We start from the raw sequence: 22,769 nt of genomic DNA, 5'->3' as shown, positions 1-22,769 counted from the left end.
AATATTTTTCTTTTTTTTTTAACGCAATTTTTTCTTCTTTCATTTGAAAAGCCCTGTTTAATATAAAGAATCGCGAGTGTAAATGTCCCCACATTGGCTCTGTACTGGAAAAGAAATTTGATATAGATGTAGAATTTTTAATATGAGATGAAACGTTTGTTGCTTCATTTCTCATTTTCCCCCCCAGTTTTTCATTTTACGTACTTTACAAATGTAAAAGATAATCTCCTTAAAATTGTCATTCCCACTTAAAAAAAAAACTGAGATGTAGCGAAGATAAGAATATTTAAATTTTATATTGATTGCATGTCATTTTGTCAGACTATACAGTAGCCAATACAACAGGATTGTCTAAAAATAAATCAAAGTTGTATCTTTCGTTCGCCGAAACCTCATGTGAGTAGATTTTATGTGACGTTTGTTACACTGACATTTCTCTGTCTGGCAATTCTCCATGACAGAGCAACATGACAAGTGAGTAAATTAACCTAGTGTAGTTTTTTTTAAAATAGGTTTTGAAAAGTTTTAGCACATAAAAATGTTCCTTTTCGAATCTGGAACAGAAACGCGCACTGCACCTATTTGCTTCCATAAATTGCACTTACTTCAAAGGTGAAGCCGATATCGCGAGTAGAGCTCTTCAAACACTCCTGGTTCAACGACATTTTTAAAAAATCAAAGATAGGACTTTAATCTACACAAATTAATTAAACAGACACTAAGACTATTCCTGAGTTATTAATTTAATGCGTGTTTCCAACCAACCTTGCAACCTTTTTTTAAGAAGTTAATCATATACCGGTGCGCAATTTTTTTTTCTAATTATTTATATTTATTATATTGATCACCAGTTCACAACAAGGCGAAAAATATCTCGATGGCATGAGAAATTAAAAATTTTCTAGGAATCACAGGGTTTTTTATGCCTTCAAATCGACAAAAATGCACTCAAAGAATAAGACAAGAAGAAAGTTGAAGCAACCTAGCGTTGTTATGGTCCGTAGTAGGTTGTCTGTCAAAAACCGTGTAGTGTTCCCCAAGAGGTACGCTAAGAATGCATAGATACAAGCCCCCTGCCTGAGTAATAGATCATTAGATTACAGCACTAATTATCTCCCTTTCCCAGCGATGGAAAAAGATGCATCTTACAACTTAGCGCATTGGTTTTCTCGAGGGCTAAAGCTGGCAGTGTGTGCTCATGTCATGATTGCTCTTAAAAATATTAAGTGTTCATTAAAGCGGATAATGTCTTCTTGGAAGACTGTTTAAAAGTTATAAACTTTTGTCTGACCTTTGATGTGGTTTGAAGAGCAGTATATTGATTTCTTTTGTTATTATTTCCGTCTCTCGTCCGGATATTGATATCCCCGATTCTAACTTAGAGGGACGACATTTGAAAAACTTATTACGAAGTATTACGGACTTTAATTAATAGATAGAAACTAATTAAGGTAGGTTGTTGCAATACAAAGAAGATAAATTTAATACGCTTTTGCGATATTCTAAAAACCGTAACAGAGAACTGATCAGACGTGGATATATTAATATAATTATTGCGTACCAAAACCTTCTATGCACATTAAGGACTAAATATTTCTTCCAACTTATTTTAAAAGTGTATTTTTATAGACTCTGATTTATATGGAATTATTTCATTTGAAGCGCATTTTTTCTTGTTTTTGATTGGTGTAGTTTTTTGGTAAGTTGATTGTCAGCAGAGTTAACAAATAAATAAATTTTCTAAAGAATGTTTTAACTGACTATAGTTGGTTCACACAACCTTTATTATCCCCTTGCAACGAAGTTGGAAGGAGGGGTAGTAACGCACTTGTGTGTGTTTTTGTGTGTACAATTAGTTTGTCCTTGTTCGAAACGGAAGTGACGCACTTTCACTGAATTGCATCGGGATCGAAATCGATCTTGATCTATAGATATCCTCCTTGCAAGGGTATGGTCCGCTTCGCTTTGCTCTTGTTATGCCATAACATTTGGAAAGTTACACATTTTCCTGTACTCAAATATTAATTTGTAGCATATTAGTATTTCAATCTCGCCTTTTGCAATCCGTAACCCGTAATTTGTAAAATATTAAATTATCATTTGAAAAAATCTGTTTAAGCAGGAGTCAAACCATAAGCTTTTTGCACAACAGTAATTTGATACTAAAATAATTTTCAAAGAATGGAGATAAAAATAGCTAATCTATCTAATTCTCTATCACTACGATCATACTTCAGTGGGATTGTGATAATTGATTTGAGTATATATAGACCAGTTGCATTGTGATTTGTCAATTGATCCTATTTTAAGTTATAAAAATCTGCGTCTGGGATTTATTTATCATTTTAAACTACTTTTATGGATGCATGTTCAGGTGCCATTTATTTCTGAGGATTTTCGATTAAAACCGAAGTCGTAATTTCCAATATTACCACTTTGAGTTTTGAGACATTTTTGTCTGACTTTAAGGTGAGAAATAAAAGGTGATATAATTTTCAAGGGGAAAAGATCAAGGCAACTTTTTCTAAGTTTAAGAACAATGTACATGTAATTTTAATTAAATTTTGATGAACATTTTCCCTTCTTTACGGATTTGAATATTAATCATAGAATTTAAAGAAATGAGTTGTTCTAGCTAAATGATATATACATTTAGTACCTTTACAACCGTGTTTAACAGACTGATTTTTTGAAGATACATGTAACAGTATTCTTTTAATTAAACTTGCTTATTAAATTTCATATTTTTTTTACTGGAAAAATATATATATTAACCTTGCCGAATACATTGTTCTTATTTTATTTTTCTGTACTAATCATGTATTTTCCTTCCTTCCTTCCCTCCCTCCCCCCCCCAAACAAAATAACCATTTGAAGGACATGTTTATTTACGATTTAAAATAAAGTCATTCTTTTGGTCATTTTGTCCATGTCAATGAGAGCGTTAACAGTCTAGTCGTCAAATCAACTATTGTATACATGTAATTAAAACACGTCAAAGAACACAAATGTCTGCTTGAACACCCACATTGTATCTGATCAAACAGACAAGAGCAGTACACAAAAGACGTCTGTGTATTAATTTGCTATACGTACATGTGTATATTAAAATACCCCGGCAATCTTCTCTCTTCGTGTGCTGTCAAATGACCCTGGTGTGAACGCGTATGTATTGCTTCAAGTATTTATTATTCCCATGGCTTTCTTGGACGTAAACGATGTTGATCAATTTAAGATGTATGAATTATTTATTAGACAATGATATTTATATCAAAAGGTCAACAACCGTTTCTTTGTCACTTCAAATTGGTTAAAAATATCGCATTTGATCTCTTTTTCTGATCATTGATATGCAAGTATCATGCAAAATGCATAGTATATAGAATAATAAGTTGATCATGTTGATGTATGGTGCATTTTTCAATTTTAGCGAAGAATACAATTTCAAAAACTGATCAGATTCCAAGACTTTTTGAGCAAATTGCTTAAAAATTGGCTTGTTACCTTTTTGTTTACGAAGTAGTTGTCATTAACCTGTTCTATAAACCTTGTCCAATATTGCAATTTACTCTAGGGACTATTAGTGTGGTCACACTCAGGGCAGGTCAATTAAAAATATTGCTACGTATAGCCATTCCATTTACTGTAGTTCTTGAAGAAACGGATCCTTAAAGTGTCGTCACATAGCAAGTGACATAGCCAACTTCGGCTCAGAAAAATAAAAAGTGACTTCAAATACATCTTTCTTAAGATTTTCTGTAAAAGCACAGCAATGTGGTACTCGGCTTTACTGGCAATGACCATATTGATGTTCTCTCTATCCCATTAACAGATATACGGACTACTTCCACAGCGGTAAACGTGTCGTGAGAGATTTGTTGTCATTGAAAATCGACAGCCAGGGGAGTTGGGACGCGGATTTTCTCATTGATCCCTGAGCTTGACGGAGGTTTATCAGTTCCCCGAAGACCAGAGCTCAATCTTGTTATTGGTATCAATGTATAGACTATTAAGTATTATGTCCGGAATAAGTTGTTTGCTACAAGATATTGAAACAGAGATTCGCGGTGTTGAGTACCAAATTTTAAAAACTGGCTAAACTTGTCAAGGGGTTTTTACCTTATTGTTCTTTTTCCAGGGATTACGTTTAAAGTCTATCCGGATTATTGAAGAAAAAGGCTAGAGAGACCTTTCACCGAGATTTGACCAAGAGTAAAATGGTTATTGACAGTAGCTGAATATTTTAAAACAAGTGAGTATTCCGAGTATGTGACATCTCCGAGCTTTTAGAACAACGACTTAGGTAAGTCATTTACTTGCCTCCCATCCCAATAATAGTTAATTGATGTTAAATGTGCGACAAATATGTGCGTAATCGTTCGTGCTTGTGCATATATATCGATGTGGGGGGAAACTCCGGGGCAAGTCCATAAATATATACATGTAGATGTTTATTAACACATTATTATCAAATCGTACAATGAACACGAAATTACTGGGAGTGATGGCATCTGGGAAATAACTCAAAATTATCAACTTGATTTGTCACTGTCATCGAAAGTTCAGCTCTGCTGCTTCAGGGTAAGCTTGCTTGGTCCATCTTGTTTACAGTCAAAAGTTTCACATCAACAAATTAATAATCCCTGGAGATGACTCGATACTGCACCTCTTGCACACCATGCATGTACATGTAGCTGTTGTTGTTTTGACAGATAAGACAGACTGTCCTGTTCGTTTGTTTGTTTTTGTAATTATTTTAAAGGAAACAGATAAAGAAATACAACTCTCAATTCTTAAGTTACTGTATATATTGGTGTATGCAAAAAGATATTCTCGTTGGAAAAATAAAAAAAAGATAAAAATTAGTTCTACCAGTATGTACTTACTAGTAGTTTATGAAAACATGTTTGTATTTGTTGGTTATCCCACATTTCATTTCGTTCTTTAAAAAGTAGGGTACAAATTACTAGCTATAATTGTCTTGTACTCATTATTTTGATTTTCTAATTCAATAATTAGTAAACGACACAAGTAAACTGTAGTCTGCACATTTAAGACATTTATTTTCAAACTGAGTGTAAATTTGATTATGTTGACTTTCCATAACTTTGGTGACATTTATAAGGACACTGGGAAAAGTTCACACAATTTAACAGAATCCTGCAGCTATATGCGTGTTGGATTGGATTCAGACGCGGTAGTGTCCAGGCTAAGTCGAGGATTTTCTGTTTATGGGCTTAGAACAGTGCGTGTTACATTAAGATACAATTAATCGTACATAGTGTTCAATATATGTCACATTTTGCATTTAAGAGAACTGAAATATGTGTCTTCGCTAAACCATCATACGGATTACTTTTGGTCCAGCCTCGGCTTTTCCTAGGTTTGCAATGGACATATTGACACTAAAATTTCAATTAGAGCAGCAACTTTTTTTTATATCCCTGCTTTTAAAAACATATAGTACTGAATAAAATATAATGAAATTATAATAAAATCTTTAATTATCAGTGCCATTGTGCACCTTATTTGTTTGGATCGGAGTCATCGGACAGATATTTGTGGTTTCTCATAGCAAATCTTAGACACAGCCATTCTTTCTTTAACACTTTGGACATACCCTCTTATCCGCAATTTTACCCATAGCACTCCAAAAAATTAACGAGGGTTTCATATATAAAACATGTGTGCCATTTTGTAACTGTCTGACTGGACATTTATTTTAGGTTTCCCATATATACTTTGCTATTATTTTCATATCCTACACAGTGTATGGGAGCAGGATATTATTTTGTGAGCTCGGTCCTCACAGTATCTCTACTCTATATTATTGTAGAATTACTAGAGGTTATGATGCAAGTTCCATTCATGCGAAGTTGGTTCTGCATCATAAATTGAAAGAATCTTGGTATTAATTCATAAAAATTCATCGTTGTTATACCCCCCGCTTGAAAAGCGGGAGGGTATATAGTAATCGTTAATTCCGTCCGTCCGTCCGTCCGTCTGTTACGCTTTGGGGTACCCATCTCTTATCCGCAACTCCTCCCATACCACTAAAGGAAATTTAATGAAACTTTCACAGAATCTTTATTACATATTGCCATTGTGCACCTCCTATTTTACTTTATGATCTGACATATATTTTGGATTTTTCAGAGCAAAACATGGACACTGCCATTATATTCATATGGGAGGCGGGGGGTATCATTTAGTGAGCTCATTGCTCACAGTACCTCTAGTTGTTATTAGCATCAGATTTAAATTAAGATTGGTAAAAAATCAAAGAAGTTAAGTCCCTGAAATTGTGATACTCCATTCCTACAATATTTCATAACAGATTACTAATTGGGATTTAGAGGTTGTGAAGGGGATGTCAACATAATAATCATTGTACAAATAAAAGTAGATTTTATGAGGAGAGGTCCACATAATTATTAATATACATGTATAGTTAAAAGTACGCGTTTGTATGTGTTACGAAGGGAATTTTCACGTAATTACTATAGTATTATTACACAGATAAAAGTACGGATTAGTTTATGTTACGAAGGAATATTCACTTAATTATTATTACACAGATAAAAGTACGGGTAAGTAGATGTTATGAGTGGGTGGGGGGGGGAGTTCCATATAATTATTATTGGGCATATACAAATAAAAGTACGGGTTGGGAGATGTGATGAAGGGAAGGGATCATATTATAACTTAATTGAAATGACAGAGCTGAAAAACCTTTTACCAGATGAATTTCAACCCTCTTTCAAGATAGCCCATCGATAACTCTCACCCACCCCCACCCTCAAAAAACGTAATAACATGAAGCGAGAAGACGTTATCGATAACAACAATAAAATTTCGAAAACGTGCGGTGAAAAAGATATTATTGATAACACCAACAAAGGCGTAATAAGGCGTTATCGATAACATAGAAAGGCGTTACAACGTGAAGTGAAAAAGCGTTACCGATAACACAAAAAGGCGTAGTAACGTGAAGGAATAAGGATTATTCATAACACACAAAAAAGGCGTAATAACGTTAAGTGAAAAAGTGTTATCGATATCACAAAAAGGTGTAATAACGTGAAGTGAAAAGCAATACCGATAACACAAAAAGACGTAATAACGTGAAATGAATAAGCATTATGGATAACACAAAAAAGGCGTAATACGTGAAAAGAATTTATCAACAACACCAAAATAGGCGTAATAACGTTTAGTGAATATGCGTTATCGATAACACAAAAAAGCGTTATATAACGTTTATAAGGTGAATAAGCATTATCATAAACAAAAAAGAGTAATAAATTGAATTGAAAAGGCGTTATCAGTAACACCGAAAAAGGCGTAATAGCATGAAATGAAAAGGCGTTCCTGATAACGCTAAAAGGCGTAATAACCTGAAGTGAAAAGCATTATGGAACACACCAAAAAAAAAATAATATGGAGTGAAATGTGTAATCAATGACAAAAGAAGGCATAATAACATGAAGTGAAAGCCGTTTTATGGTGTTCTATTTGTACCATTCGCAAGTTCGCACTCTTGCCTTTAGTGCGAGGATGCGAGAGTTCAAAGTTGCGAGGGCGAAAGTGCAAAAGTGCGATATTAGCATTGCACCTTTGTCTTTGCACTCTCGCTGTCGCAACTCCGCATTATCGTTCTTCCACTTTGCAACTTTGCATCTTCACTCTAATGTCGAGAAAGCGAAGATCCGAGTGACCCCAACGGAACACCATAAAAAACCTAGGTCTCGTGAGACAGTAGGTGCTAACATGAATGAAAGATTCCCCAGTGGTTAAAAGCCCTAAATGCCAAGTACAGGTCTAAATTTGATGCCCTCCATTGGCAAGTGGTGGCGTCTCGATATGAGTGAAAAATGTTTGAAGAGTCGAAAAACAAACACATTTAATACGCCAGGGGACAACTGATTGCATGAAGTTAAGGTCATTCCAAGATTTCTTCTCTCTTTAACGCGTACGCTTGTTCATGTGCCTTGATTTTTGACACCAACTAAGGGCTAGAAAAAAAGCCACAGATTAAGTTGAAAATTTGAATTCTGTCAACTTCTTTTTATTAATGTAATAATAAACTTGTATATACTCAAGAATATCGTTTATATCCTTTTTGGCGATGATCTGTTTTCGATTTTTTGCGATCGTTTACAATTCGCAAAACAAAATAAAATACAAGTATAATAAAACACACACACTAACTAGATTTATATTGTGTGCCATAAACCATTACCATGTCTATTGAAAATTTTGTTTTAATTAAATCGTAGAAGATAAATTGCACAAAATAAAAACTTTACAAATCTACTTTTTTCCGCAAAATTTTCAACACGCGAAATAAACCGGATATACGGTATACTTTCTTCGTTTGCAAATGAACAAATTAATCTTTCTACAAAATAATTGGAGTAATAAATTTCAAAAATCCTTGGAATGATTTTTTCCGACAAGGTGACTTTTTAATACTTGTAAAAACTCATGCAGCGTGGGCCTTAACTGGTAATTTATCAAAATTTCATTTCATATTTGCATTTTCCTCCTTTCCTCTTTGAAAGAATAAGGTAAACTATTCACATGGGTCTAATATAGAGCAAATAGCACTCTGAAATCCATAACATATTGTTCAGATGTGTACGTGGCATCAGAGAAAAACCTAGCTGCAGAACTGTAGCTCTCCGAAAAAAAATATTTTGATAGACCGGAGAGCTACAGTGCCACCCATTGAAAAAACTGTATATTTATTGCACACAAAAAAGTGCGCTCGGTTCTGTATTAATTCTTCCAAATTCTGACCTCAGTTGCGAAAAAAGCTAGATTTCAACAAAGTCCTTACTCCTCTATCAATTACTTTCGTAGTTTACATCTGAACGAAGCGCGTTGGACTGAATTAACTTCCAAACCACAACGGCAGTATAAATAGACGAAATTTTCGATGATCTCAATTTCAGGACCAGAAGGGCTATTAAAAACAATTATAAGGAATGTTATGTTGCGGAAAGAGTCAAAGAATATGTTAGGACCACACGGTTAGTAATATTTTGAGATGGCAGTTTTAAAAACATAGAGAAAAAAAATGAGAAACAGCGCACTTTTTTGTGCGCAATAAATATACAGTTTTTTCAACGGGTGGCACTGTAGCTCTCCGGTCTATCAAAATAATTTTTTCGGAGAGCTACAGTTCTGCAGCTAAGAAAAACCTAGTTGGTTTAATGTTAGATATATTGCACATATAGAAATTTCTCTTCAGCATATTTACTAGTAGCTAAAAACTTTAGAAATTAATTTAAATAAGCAATTAACTTTATTCCAAATTGTAAGATCCATGCCCCCTCCCCCCTCCCCCTCCTGAAGAAGCAAAAGAAAGATTGTATATATGCGGTAGTACATGTATATACATGTTTATATTCAAAAAATTATTTTTCCTTGGTATAGGGATAAAATAAAATCCAAATTAAAATGATAAACTCAAACTTTTATATTTCGCCCCATGCGGGCTCATCAGTAGATTTGAAATTGTAAACAAGTTACATTATGACGTCATTCTCGTGACGTTATGTAGGCAACGTTAAACATAATGACTGTGACGTAATAGTAATCACAGTTAAATGAGGCGCACAGATAAAGTTTTACAGTTCATCTGATCAAAGTTATGCGCCTATTATAAATGTACAATAATGGAGACATTTTATATAAAATGTACATAATAAAATAATTTGATATAAATTCCTTTTAACAGTTCAATTTTGGTTTAAACAGATTTATAAAATATTGTTCTTTGGCTTTCCGTAATTGTTCATTTTCCTCTTTTATTTTGTAAAAAGGAAATATATAAAAATGTCCTTTGCCACATGTTTATATATATGTTTCTCAGTTTTTGCTTAAAATGGAAACCAGGCGACTGTTAAGATACAAGGGCCTCTTGTTTTGATCATCTGAACAATGTTAGTTTATATACTGCCTATTGGCATTCGTGGGCGTCCCCGTTTCCCCTTACTTGTTACAGCTTTATTAGATGTAAGTAGTTTAACCTTTTCTAATCCTTGAAACTTTCCATTTACACATTTTTATATCTGATGTTTTTAAGCCAGATATATAACTCTTGAGGGTATACATCAATTAGAGTTCTCTTGTGTTGCTTTGATCTTGTGCATGGTTTAATCTACATCACACATTCTGCAGATACATCACCGGTTTATACGTTGTAAATCAAGTGGCATATCTTTTGATTTAAAAAATCCATGTAACAATAGATTGCTTATTCTGCTTTTTGACCCGAAGGTCCTTTAGATATAAGTACAAAAACAGTTTTGCAGAGGAAGAAGGTTTCCGATGGTAAAAAAAAAAAACATCTTTGAGTTAGATTCGTTGTACTGAATGAACGGCTATGTAAGAGATCTATACACTTTTATGAAGATTGCATGTATCGCGTTGTTCTTTGTTAATTGGGAATCTTTGCTAATTTTTTTTATCAATAACTTCACAATTCTTTACTGTTAGTCACAATGCATTACTGCTATAGTCCTTCTGTGGTCTCACGCTACGCTAGTATTGAGTGAGTACATGTGAGCAATGGACTTGTGTATATATAAAAGCTCATTTTAGCTCAAACACAAAGAAGGTTATTTTTTAGTCCCCTTAATGGTATATAGCCCTGTCCGTCCGTTTGTGTCTGTTCGCAAAAACTTTAACCTTGCCCATAACCTTTAATTGGTAAAAGCTATGGCCTTCAATATTTGACTTGTTTATATCTTGTGACAGGACCTTCCTTTCGATACCAATGTATTTAATCTTTTGCCCTTTACCTTCGAGATTGACATACTACAGAAAAAAATTAACCGTCTTGAATTTAAACTTGGCTATAACTTTTTAACAATTGGTGGTAGGGCTCATATCTCAAATGTGTATTCACCTTGACAAACCTTTCCATGGGTGTAAATATCTTTGAACTTTTATCCTTGACCTTTGAGTTTGACCCTTAAAACAACTTTATCCTTGGCCTTAACTGCTAAACATTTAGTACTGGGGATTTCAAATTTCACCTTGTGACAATACGTTTCTTTGGATACGAATAATTTTGACCTTGGAGGTTTACTTGCATTTGAGAAACTTGAACCTTCGCCATAAGCTGCCAAAAGAGTCGGGGGTATCTGTGTTTCACAAACACATCTTGTTTCCTTGCAAAATCGTCACTCTTCGACGTAAGGTGTTTATTCAGAGCTTGAACATCCATTTTGCCTACGAGAATATCCTTTAATAGATTGGTAACAGCGGGAGATATATCCGTCTAGTTCGGACAGCTCTAGGCACAGTTGGTCAGATTTGTTCTGTCTTAATGGAGTGAGGTATTGAAATGTGCCTCCCCTTTGACCCCCCCACAAGGTCATATGCCGTCGACACGTGTAGAACAGCCTTTGACACCTGGGGACATGGTAAAAGCCAGATAGATGAGGAAGCGAACGCACCATACAGGGATACGTAAAACAACCCCTGAATGTATGTCAAATAGAGGATTCGTGAACAGGAATCTGTCTTATCTCCTAAGTTAAATAAAGTTTGGACAATTAGGTTGCTTAAAATAAATTTTGTGAGAAATTTCAAATTAGTGGCGAATGAGTAAGACACTGGGGGCATTAAAGCAGAGAGTTATTAGGACATTATGGATATAGGTATAAGTTAACTCAATTAAGGAAGCTTTTAAAGGAATATATATAGAAATGAAAAAATTGTTAAATTGTTATTTTTATTTTTTATTTCCTGCTTACAATATTTGGGTATAAAAATTCTGTTGCCCGATTTTCATTAGCAGTTTCGGCAATATTTGTCAAGTCGCGAATTAGCATTTCTTCACATAGTTTACACGGCTCCCTTCGCCAATAAACAAGCAAGGAAAACGCGTCAGAGGCGCGGATACAAATACTTTCCTATGTATTTCCTGTTGTAAACATTTTTTTCAAGTTTTTTCGATCAGGTCGGAAAATCTATAGTCATAAAGCAGCCTCACACATTGCTTTCCATCTCTCTGTATTAAGACACTCGTGATTAAAGCATGTGTATATTTAGAAAAAAATTAATGTCAGAGACGACTTGAGTGACAAGTTGTTTATGGCGAGGTCGTCCATCCATCTTATGAGAGGTTGTTAATCAGACACAGGGGAGAAACAGAAAGGTCACAGTAGTGTATACGTAGTGGACATTGGTCAGCTATTGTGTGTGAAGTCTGAACGTTATGTAACAAAACAAGGGGTAAAGGTGATCCAGGTAGTCTGAACAGGTAAGTCAAATGTTTTAATTCCCACAGTCGGGAAACTGTGTTTAAAGGATGTAACTTTCTTATATGGGTTTGGAACAGGCAAGGTAAGGTCCCGGGGAACAACTTAATTGTACGGGAAATTAGACGACATTGATCATTAATGGTGGTTAATTAAGAAGGAGTTATGGATTGTTTAACGCTGTTTTTCCGTTAATTTCTGCTTTTTTGTGCTGGATTTTGTCGACAAACTTGAACATGACTTTGCAATTTTAATTTTACTTCTTTACATGGATTTCTCTACGCTTCGTTTATTTCTTTATTGGTATAGAAATTATATTACATAATACATTAAATTTCCATATGTATAACCTAGCTAAACATTTACAGGAAAAATATAGATACATAGAGAGAGAGAGACTTTATGAATTTATTCTCTTCGCCGACGACCGAATTTCACTCTTGCTGCGCTAAAAAAAGATATAAATGTTCATCTTGAAAAATGTATTTTTGATTATGCTAAATTTCTCTTGCTTTTACATTATTCATTAGAATATGTTTCTATTATGAAAGGCTTATTGTTTTAATCATCATTTTAATTTTAACGACAGTGAATTTTTTATTTATTATTAGTAAGCGTTGACTTTACCAACACATTCCATCGTAAATTTCATATGTTCATTGAATGGAAAAATCGATGGGTTAGAAAATAGATGTAAACTTTGGCAGTGTCATTTTCTGAACGGCACTTTTAGCTTCAGGCAATGCCAAATCACTTATATTAACACACTGATTAACCGAATCGATCAGAGACGCTAGTTTTTCTACACTCCAACCCATCTTGCTAGTTATCCAATTTTTATAAATTATGTATAATTTGCACTATTGACAGTCTTATCCTGAAAGCTTAAATGTTTCCGTTTCTCGGTTTATAAACTGTTATCCGTTTTTGATAGAATTTACGCCAAAAACCTATATAACGATGGTTTCTTCCTTCAATTTCAAAGCAATAGTACTGGCCAGCAAATCAGACTTCGTGTAAAACAAACAAAATCAGTTATTTTCTACTTTTTTTGGAAAACAGAAATACCAGGGACCTATATACTAAGTTAGTATATAGGTCCCTGAAAATACGTATTATTTGATGTTTACTAACATGTGACTACGTCAACCCATACTGGTCAACAAATAAACAAACAAACAAAAATAAACAAGATGTGTTTATGAAACACTTATGTTCCCATATAACAGCTTTTGACGAAGGTTTAAGTTTCTCAAATGCAAGTTCAGCTCACAGGTCAAGTTTAAGAGATCAAAAGTTATGGCAAAAAGTGAAAGTTTTGTAAAAGTATATCAAGGACAAGGTCAAACAATCAAAAGTAACGGTACCCAGGGAAAAGTCTTGTTTCAAGATATATATACTTTTGAAATATAAAAGTTCTTATACCAACTGTTAAAAAGATACTGGCAAAAATTTAGTTTTTTCCCCAAAAAGTAAGATAAACTGCAAGGTCATAAGGTAAAAGTTGATATCCAAATGTTTCAAGAAATACACCTATGAAAGAAAGCCTAAGTACCAAAAGTTTGAGAGTTCTGAAAAAGGTCGCAGTTTTGAAAAAAAAAAAAGTTGTTAAAATCTTAGGGTCGTTCAAGATTAAGGAAATACCTTTTTTACAATTAATATACAATAGATCAAATGTGTCGATAAGTTTGTGTTAAGATCGTCGATATCAGCCTGTCTAAAACACAACTTATAATTTTGTCTTTTGTTCATTTCTTGTACAAGTCTTGATAAATACATGTATTAAATGTGGCAGTTAATTTATATAATTTATATATAATTTTTTCAAGTTTGTCTTGTTTTTGATGTGATCCTTTGATTAAACGGGTCATATTTCTTAAGTATTAATATTCTGCATGGCATTTTTCAAATTTTTGATGTGTAGAAATCTGACAAATACAAATAATTTTTATAATACCAAGTTATATTGGTTCTTTGCCCCATGTTGTAGATTTTACGCAAACTTTGAAGATAAACTTTCAAAAACTGGAGCGAAGACACACTCATAACAAAAATCCCCAGTATACTACAAGAAAACGATCTTTTTGGTCCTTTTTAGTGTGTGTATTCTAATATTTTCAATCTTAGTGGAATTTTTGCAAGTTATTAAGATTTTACATAAAGTATGTTAATGTTATATGAAATATCAAAGAAAATTTGTTATAACTGAGATTTAATTTTTCACCTTCATGTTTGTCGCACTGTAGGCATTCTGCGCGCCTTGTTCATCCATCTTTTTTATGAAGCTTGCTGTCCTCATTGATTTTTATTTTTTTTTTTATTTCTCATCACTTCCTGTCATCTTATACCTCTGTAATAATACCGCAGCTGTTTCTTTGACGATGGTATATACTGGGTATTCAGCTATTTAGCATCTATATCATTAACTTTGTACCCTATGTACATGTACCAATATTTTTGTTCGATGGAGAAATTGAACTGGACATGCAGTGACCAACAGATGAATGGACGTTGCCTTTGATAAGATTACATGCGTGCTTCAATAAATGTAAGAGATTTTGTTAATCAGCTTTTTCTAGGGTTATTGTTATTTTGAAAACATACGAGTTTTAAAAATTGTTAAGACTTCAGAAATTTTTTTCAAAGTTATGCCTCTACGAAGGAAAAATTAAATAAACAGAGAAAATCATATCCACCAACTCTACTTTAACTTTCTTCCAATGTCTTAACTTCCTTTCCTGTTTACACTTTTCCTACACTATATATATAGAGCGTTATCTTAGAAAAAGATTTAAATTAATGATTATATAATTTTTTCCTGGTTTTATTTTTATAATCTCTCTCATATTTTTAAAGATATATTAGATAACTAATTTTATTTGGTATTGAAGTTGTTGTATTATATGTACAGATATTTCAGATATTTATATATACATACAAGTAACCTCTTTCAGTGCGGTTTATTTAGTAAATCCAATCTGAAAATGGCGAAGGAAGCGAGCGACAGCAATGAACCCCACTGATTACGTCTTTTCTTCACAATTAGCCTCAATAAAATGTTTTATCTCCTCCAATTATGGTAAATAGCTATCTCGTTTAGAAGATTTGTTTGTAATTAAATTTTGAGCACACTATTGATAGGTTTAGCAATAAGACTTGGGTAACTGGGATATTGTCAATATCAAGATAAAATTGAATTTTTATTAAAATTCCCTGCATTTTCTGGCTTTCACGAAGACCAATAATAATCGTTTTATTACAATTCCTTTGTTATTTTTGTAACAAGCAAGATTTATGACTGTAGAATTTTGAATGTCTTCAAAAATTGTGTCACGAGATTTTGAAAGCTTCTTACCAGAGAATGTTTCCTCTACTTTAAAATTGTTCATTGTAAAAGCAATGCTAACTTCCGGTCTAAAAACTTGCTTTTGCTTATATAATAAGCTATTTTTTTTTTTAAAAAAAGGGAGTTTTTCCTGATCACCCGTTGTTATATAAGGCAGATATCTGAAAAAAAGGGAATCAAATTTTTAAAATGAAAATAGTGAAATATTATGGCATATGCTCTTAAAAAAAATATTCCTAAGAATCACTCTGTTTGAAAAGATTACTTTTATAAGTGTAGATTCAAAATTGTTGAATTTATGAACCCTGCAGTGGTTTGGAAGAACCACGCCAAGCGGTCGAAGTTTTTCACTGGGATATGTTGACGGGTCTATTTAATTAAACTCGATTCGATATATCCCAATGAACTGAAATAAAAGACGTCAAAGTGTCTGTCTTCTATCTGTTTCATATATGGATGTTTTACTGGGTATAAACAATAAGGGCCAGCTAACAACTAAAGTGTATGACAAACAAGATGACTTTAACTTTCTATCAACTTTTTTTATTTATGTAGTAATATTCCACTTTCACTTGCTTATCATTGTGTTTACATTTAAACCGATTTAGGCTACTGACAGCTTAGTTGGTGTTACGGGGAATTCAACAGTCTCATTTTAAAATCAATATTTCGTAAATCATGTGGTTGTTATAATGAAACTTGTTAGCAAATGTAACTTACCATTGAGTCGTCTTCGGACGAAGTGTTTCATTCCAATTGTTAGGTCATCGAATTTATTCTAAATTCATTGCTTATTGAAGTTATTGTCACATCTACTTGATCACTACATATGGCTCTTGGTGGATATGACCGATTAGCAAGGGATGCTTACTCCTCCGAGGCACCTGATCCCACCTCTCAAATTTCCGGTGTTTTATGCCCTGTTCACAGATTTGTGTTGTTTACAGATATTTTGAGATCGATCACTGTTCAAACCTTTACCTTTTTAACTATAGTACCTAAGGATGTTTTGATAAAGCTATGACAAACTAGGGGTTTGCTGAACTTGGTGATATTTTAAAAGTTTTACATTATAATTGTATTTTCTTCTCAAGAATAGCAACGCTATGATGAGTCATATAAATATGTAAACATACATATGGGATGAAGATTCAAAACATTGCTACTGGGGCACACAGGGGTTACAGTTTATCGGATAAATTTTTTTTTTCAAGAATTATAGGATTGTGATTAGGCCTAGTCATTTTGATAGTTATGAAACCAAGTATAGATCCAGATTCATATTGTACTTATGTCCCGATATGTAAAATAGGAGTGGGAGCAAAAAGAGGGATATTTTACATGACTAACATGTATGTATATTGGAAAAAAAATCAATGAATATTAAAAACCCCTCTCAAAAACCACCTATATGTAGACATGGTTAATCATTACTAAGCAGAAATTTCAATGTAGTGCAGTAACTATGCCCCCTTTTAACGTGGATTCAAGTTTTGTGGGTAAAGCCTCCTTAAATTATAGGTAGACCACAATCTTTTTTATTTGAATAAATAGGAAAAAATATTTTCAAAATCATTATATGAAGAACATTGTAAATTAAGGTTACTCAGGTGAGCCTTGTGGTCCATGGATCTCTTCATGGTATAACCACTTGGTTGCATTTGTCAATAAACTTGTTATGCATCAGACTAACACTATCGCCCAACTCTGGGAAGAAAACACCTGTTTATTTCCAGAGCATAAAAAATAAATAATTCGTCATATTTAAAATGATATGTCGTTTTAAAAAGAAAGATATTTATATTTCTTCATTCTAATAAGATTTCCATATTTTCACCTAAATAACTGCACGTGTGACCTATATATATATATTATCTGTCAATGCTATTATCGTTCTATTTTCTGAATGTACAAAGTTGGAGGTAAATGCATATTTTCGCAGTTTTCTAGGTGAAACTAAATTAAATCGTTTTAATGTCCGCGGTACAGTATCCAGGCAAGAAACTTAAGGTTAAACGAATTTTCATATTTGAATATTTATTAGTTTATTGAAATCGGGAGGGGGGGGGGGTAATCTAATATATAAAATGCTCTGTATTGGACAGTTGTTCTTCATGTACACAAACATATTTCTTATTATTCTCTGACAGGCAAGCTTAGAAAATGATTTTGGCCATCTTGTAAATCATATTAATAACGATTGTTTTCGCTTCATGAATATTTATCATATTCAAGGTTTATTTCTCCAAAAATAGAGAAACGCGTGTCTAAATACGTCAGCTTTGCGGCCAAGATCTAGTTGTTGACATTTATTGTCAAAACGAATAAATATCAACCAGCAAACCGATTTTTTTTTATTAAAGTATTTTCACACATAAAAAGGATTGAACAATTGAACTTGTTTAGTTGCATGTTTAAGTCTTCCAAACTGTAAACAACCGATATCGATACTACTTTCGGAAGCTTTAAACCCTGTCTTCTAGAATTACAAAACCGCATGCCAAGATCCTAATAGAATAAATAAGTAATATTGGGATATTTCCTTAATAATAGATTTTGTACCAGAAGAATGCTGTTTGATTATATCATACTAGTAAGTCTTAGTTCCGTGTAGAAACTTATTTATATCTTTTCAATAGAACGAGTCCTCGGAAACGTGTGGTAGCTACATCCAAAGTCGGGACTAACCCCTCGGGAAATGACCCCGTTATGGTCGCCTTATATATAAGGCAGAATCAAGGACTCGGGAGGTTATTGTCCGCGCCAACATGCAGTGAATGAAAAAAATCCGCCTATTGTAAAGCTTCATGTAAATGCCAGACACGTTTATGGAAAACTGTCTTGTGCATATCATCTCTGTGTACAATAAAATAAGATAATTCCTTTTTCGGAGTTTAAAAGTTCACGTTTTCTCTAAGAGCAATTTGGGGGGTTTAGTCGTATTCAAAGAATGGTTCTGATGACAATTGTATTTTATTTATGTCTCGCTTTGCATATTAATGAAGGATTTAAACATAGAAAAACTTTAATTAAGGTTGATTTGTGTCAACTAGCCTGAAGAAAACTGTCATAGCACACTTAGAATCCAATTAACAGATTTTAATAAAGACATTCTGACCGATTTCGTCTTAAGCGCTTCTTTCTGATATTTTTTCTGTCAAAGCAATGTATCATTGCAATTTTTGTTTGAAAAGCTTCTGTTTTCTGTCTCTAGAAGCAATGTATGCTCAATAAATTGTGAAATTTTGGAATTGGGGATCAAATGTCATATTGTAAATTTAAAATTTTGTTGATGGCAATACGTGCAAAATTGCAACATGACATTTCATTAAGTTTTTGTATTTACTGCCACCCAATTTATTCAACATTTTAAACGAAGTACAAATTTGACTTTTATTGAATAACAAAAATATCGTGTAAAGCATGACTTGTAGATAATTCATACCGGAAGTTACACTCTGTTGAACTCGATTGACATAAAGATGCAACATTTTCTCTCCCTTGTCAGTACAAGTACACTAAGTCCTAATCTAAAGGTTGCAGTAAATGTGTAGAAAGCTGTTTATTAGAGATTATAAAGCAGTTTAAAACTGAGTTCACTATTTAAAGATCTTTGACCTTGAAAAAAACTGTTGTTTCAATCAAAGATTAAATTGTAAAAGATCGTGGCTTATATTATGTCTTAACAAGATTCCGCATGTTCAATTCATTGAATTAAAAAACGGGTTTCTCTATACTGTATTGCTTTCAGTTGTAATTTTATTGAGTGTCATTGGTCCCCATGGGCAAATAAATCTAGAGCAAGAGAAAGGAGACGCATTCACATGATTAATAAACACATTGAATTGACAATATCTTAAAATGCTAGATAATGATCAAACTTTTAGTACAAGTTGCCAATTCAAGAACTCTTTTATCTAGAGTTGTTTAAAAATGATTACCGAGTTTATTTTACAAATGTTGTTTGTAGATAGGTTTTAATTTTCCAAGTCTTCTTAAACGTACACTATAGCAAATTTATCATGGTTCGTGAGGACACGTATTGAAGCAATAATTAATTTTTTGGTATCCTTCTGGCTTACAGGAATTACAAGAAGATCCAAGATGGCGGATATTATTCACAAAATATTCGGCCAGAAACACAAGGACAGCAAGCATGGGGATAAGGACGGGTCATCAAAAGGTGACGGGGAGGGGTACAGCAAGCAGCAGGCAGAGTTTTGTAAGTACTAACGGATATGTCCATAACCGAAGGGTTCATTGCTCGGTTTAGTTATAGCTCGATCCTCTATGCTTATGCAATCGTTACTTCATGTCTAAAAACCGTTGATTTTTTTTTTTCAAATCTTTCTTCCTGGTAGGTACAACTGTATTGTTATTCGGTGAAATTCTGTCCATTTCCATTGATAAAAATAGTAAATCAAAAGACTTGTCAAAGGTTGAGTGTTTCCTTAAACAATCTCAGTTTGCGTTTATATCCTGCATTTGCTGCATGTTCAGTTGAACCCATTCAAGGTTACAGGTCAAGGCGTTCTGCTTGCTTAATAGAACATCAACTCATCAAAAAAGTTCACCACATTCATGCCAACAGTTGGAAAGGTATAGTGGTATCATTTCATCATAGCACAAAGCGAGCGTCGTCGAAAACATTTCAGATGCTTTTTTTGTGTGCGTGACCTTGTACTGCAATAGCAGAAGCCAAAGAAAATGATGCAAACTTTTGTGGAAATTGATTATCAGAGCTGGAGAAGTGTGTGTAGAAATGTTCTCTTTGTTGAAGTTTGGGGATTTTTTTTAATATCCACCTTGAAAAGAGCCAGACAATCTTTTTTATAATACAAGCTTTTATTACAAACACCTACAGTTAAAGTGCCCTTCAGATCTCAAATACCTATAACCTGCAAATGCGTCTGCCTATTAGAATTTTGTTTGGCTCATTGCAATGTTTTATGTACACAGGTTGTAGTGTAGAACACAGATCTGACATATTAAACATTAGATATTTTATCTTGTTTGATTTTCCCAGAGTTCTACATTGTTTACATCTCTATATATATATTTACTATCTGTGGAAGTCAGATGCTGTCAGTATTTGCATGGTGTTAAACATTCTGTTTTCTTAGCTCCAAAGTGAGCTCTCTATATGATAATTACGTACAAGTGCATTTTGCTCAAAGTCTCCTAAGTTGGTGGCGGTTACTTGTGTTGCAATGATTATAAAGAGCGTTATCCTACTCATGGTTTAAACCAAACAGTCGTATATTTACCCAGCCAAGTTAGTCCTTTGTTTTCTTTGACGTGTTAAACACACGGTGCTGCTAATTCGGCAGATTTAGTGGACTTTAATGAAACTACCAAATATCTGCGACATTTATGAAGTTTTTTCCACCCGATTAGCCGATTATAATATACACTGGTGGTTAATAATATATTTGAAAAAAATACTGCATAATCTGGTTTTGTTTGTAAGGAGACCTTGGTGCTTTTGTGTATTGCTGTGTATAGTGTGATATTGTGATGAAATTTTATCATTTATAGTTGTTTTTACCAAAAAAAAAAATACTTTTCAAGATATCGCCATCATGAGCAAAGGAAAGGATAAACCTAATCAATGTAAGTTTTAGAGTTTTAGTTAATTAAGTATTTACATATAGACAATTTCAGCATGTTATATACGAGATTAATTTTTTGTGTGTGTTTATCTAGAGTATACCAGGATGCAGAAAATAATTTTTAATGTATTTAGTTTAAGTAGAGTTTGAAGTGTTTGGTGTGCCTTATCAAACCGTCTTTGGGACGCATAGATTTGTCAAAAAAAAAGAAATATTTTTTGAGTACTTGAACATGCTTATGATCTACATGGACATGCATATCAGTGGTATATACCAAATTAAATGAGAGCGTTTCATATTTGTATGGGATTGAAAAAAGATTTTTTACTCTACCAGTAGTCGGTTTCCTTTCCTGTTTTTTTTTTTTTTTTTTTTTTTGCAAGTCATGCTATTTCCTTATTAAAATTATGTATTATAAAGGGAGGTCACTCTTTTGAAGTCATTATGGTTGATTTAGGAATAAGTAATTATGCAATAAGAAATAAAAAAGAGAGAGAGAGAGAGAGATTCTTGCAAAAATACTTAAAATATCCACATACTGTGACGTGCCCACACTGATTTAAAGCATTGTCTATAAATATAAGCGATATAACTCTTATGCGTGTGTCATTTATAAATTTAAGAGGACCTCTCGTAATTTTATGAGAGCTGTGTTGTTCTCATTGGTGTATAATTGAATCTCTTTCTAACAGGGATGAGTCATTTTCTTCTTTCTGTTTGTCAAACAGCAAAATATTCTGTAACCGTTGACTAAAATTCCAGCGGGGGGGGGGGGGGGATTCAAGGTAGGTCAGGAGGGCAGTGAGAATATATATCTAAAACTCTTCTGATATTTTATATGATTTTGAGTGGAAAATATGCAAAAAGTTTAAACTTTGCTGTTCAATGTTTATGAATTAATTAATTGATTCTTTAAGTCATATGATCAATGTTTTACATACTGTATTAAGTATAAAGAGCACAGCGGGGAAGAGGTGTGTGTATAAACGTACATAAAATCTACTTTACTCTTGGTTTATACCAACTTGTTTTCCACTATAAATCGGAATTAAAATGTTAAATCAATGTGGGTGTTTAAACTTTTAGCGAATATCCCTAATAAGAAACAAGGAGACTATAAACGAAACCCTTCTACAATCAGACTTGTTTTATGCTTTTTGGAATTTTTACAAGTTTGGTCTTTATTTGATATGAAAACGTGTTGTAATCTAAAAGGATGAAGTTTTTTTTTCATTATTTGGTCCCATTCTAACCACAGACGCCACAAATAGAAGAAAGTTAAATCTAGATTTGGAACTAAAAGCTTCAACTCCATTTTATTTTCTTATCTGAACAAGTACTTCTGATAAAGGCAGTTTCTATTTATATTTTGATTTTCTTTCTTCGTAATCATCTTTGCATGAAGGAAAACATAGTTCCATTTTAACAATCTTCTCCATTCCTATTTGATTCTGTTCTGAGGCAGTGGTCAAGAATGTGAAAACAACAAAAAGTTAAACAGACATCTTTTCCAAATCATTATGATTAGGAGGG

At 33.2% G+C, this 22,769-nt stretch overlaps 1 protein-coding gene across 1 annotated transcript in view; it reads right to left on the bottom strand.

The window, feature by feature from the left end:
• LOC134230924 (ubiquitin carboxyl-terminal hydrolase 24-like) overlaps positions 1 to 22,769 on the bottom strand; it is a 151,426-nt gene that overhangs the window by 81,218 nt on the left and 47,439 nt on the right. The gene's annotated exons all lie outside the window — the stretch shown is intronic.

The sequence above is a fragment of the Saccostrea cucullata genome, unplaced genomic scaffold (assembly GCF_032062105.1).
Source record: "Saccostrea cucullata isolate Sc308-1 unplaced genomic scaffold, CSIRO_AGI_Scuc_v1 ctg308, whole genome shotgun sequence".
Taxonomy (NCBI): domain Eukaryota; kingdom Metazoa; phylum Mollusca; class Bivalvia; order Ostreida; family Ostreidae; genus Saccostrea; species Saccostrea cuccullata.
This window is presented reverse-complemented; position numbering and strand designations above follow the sequence as displayed.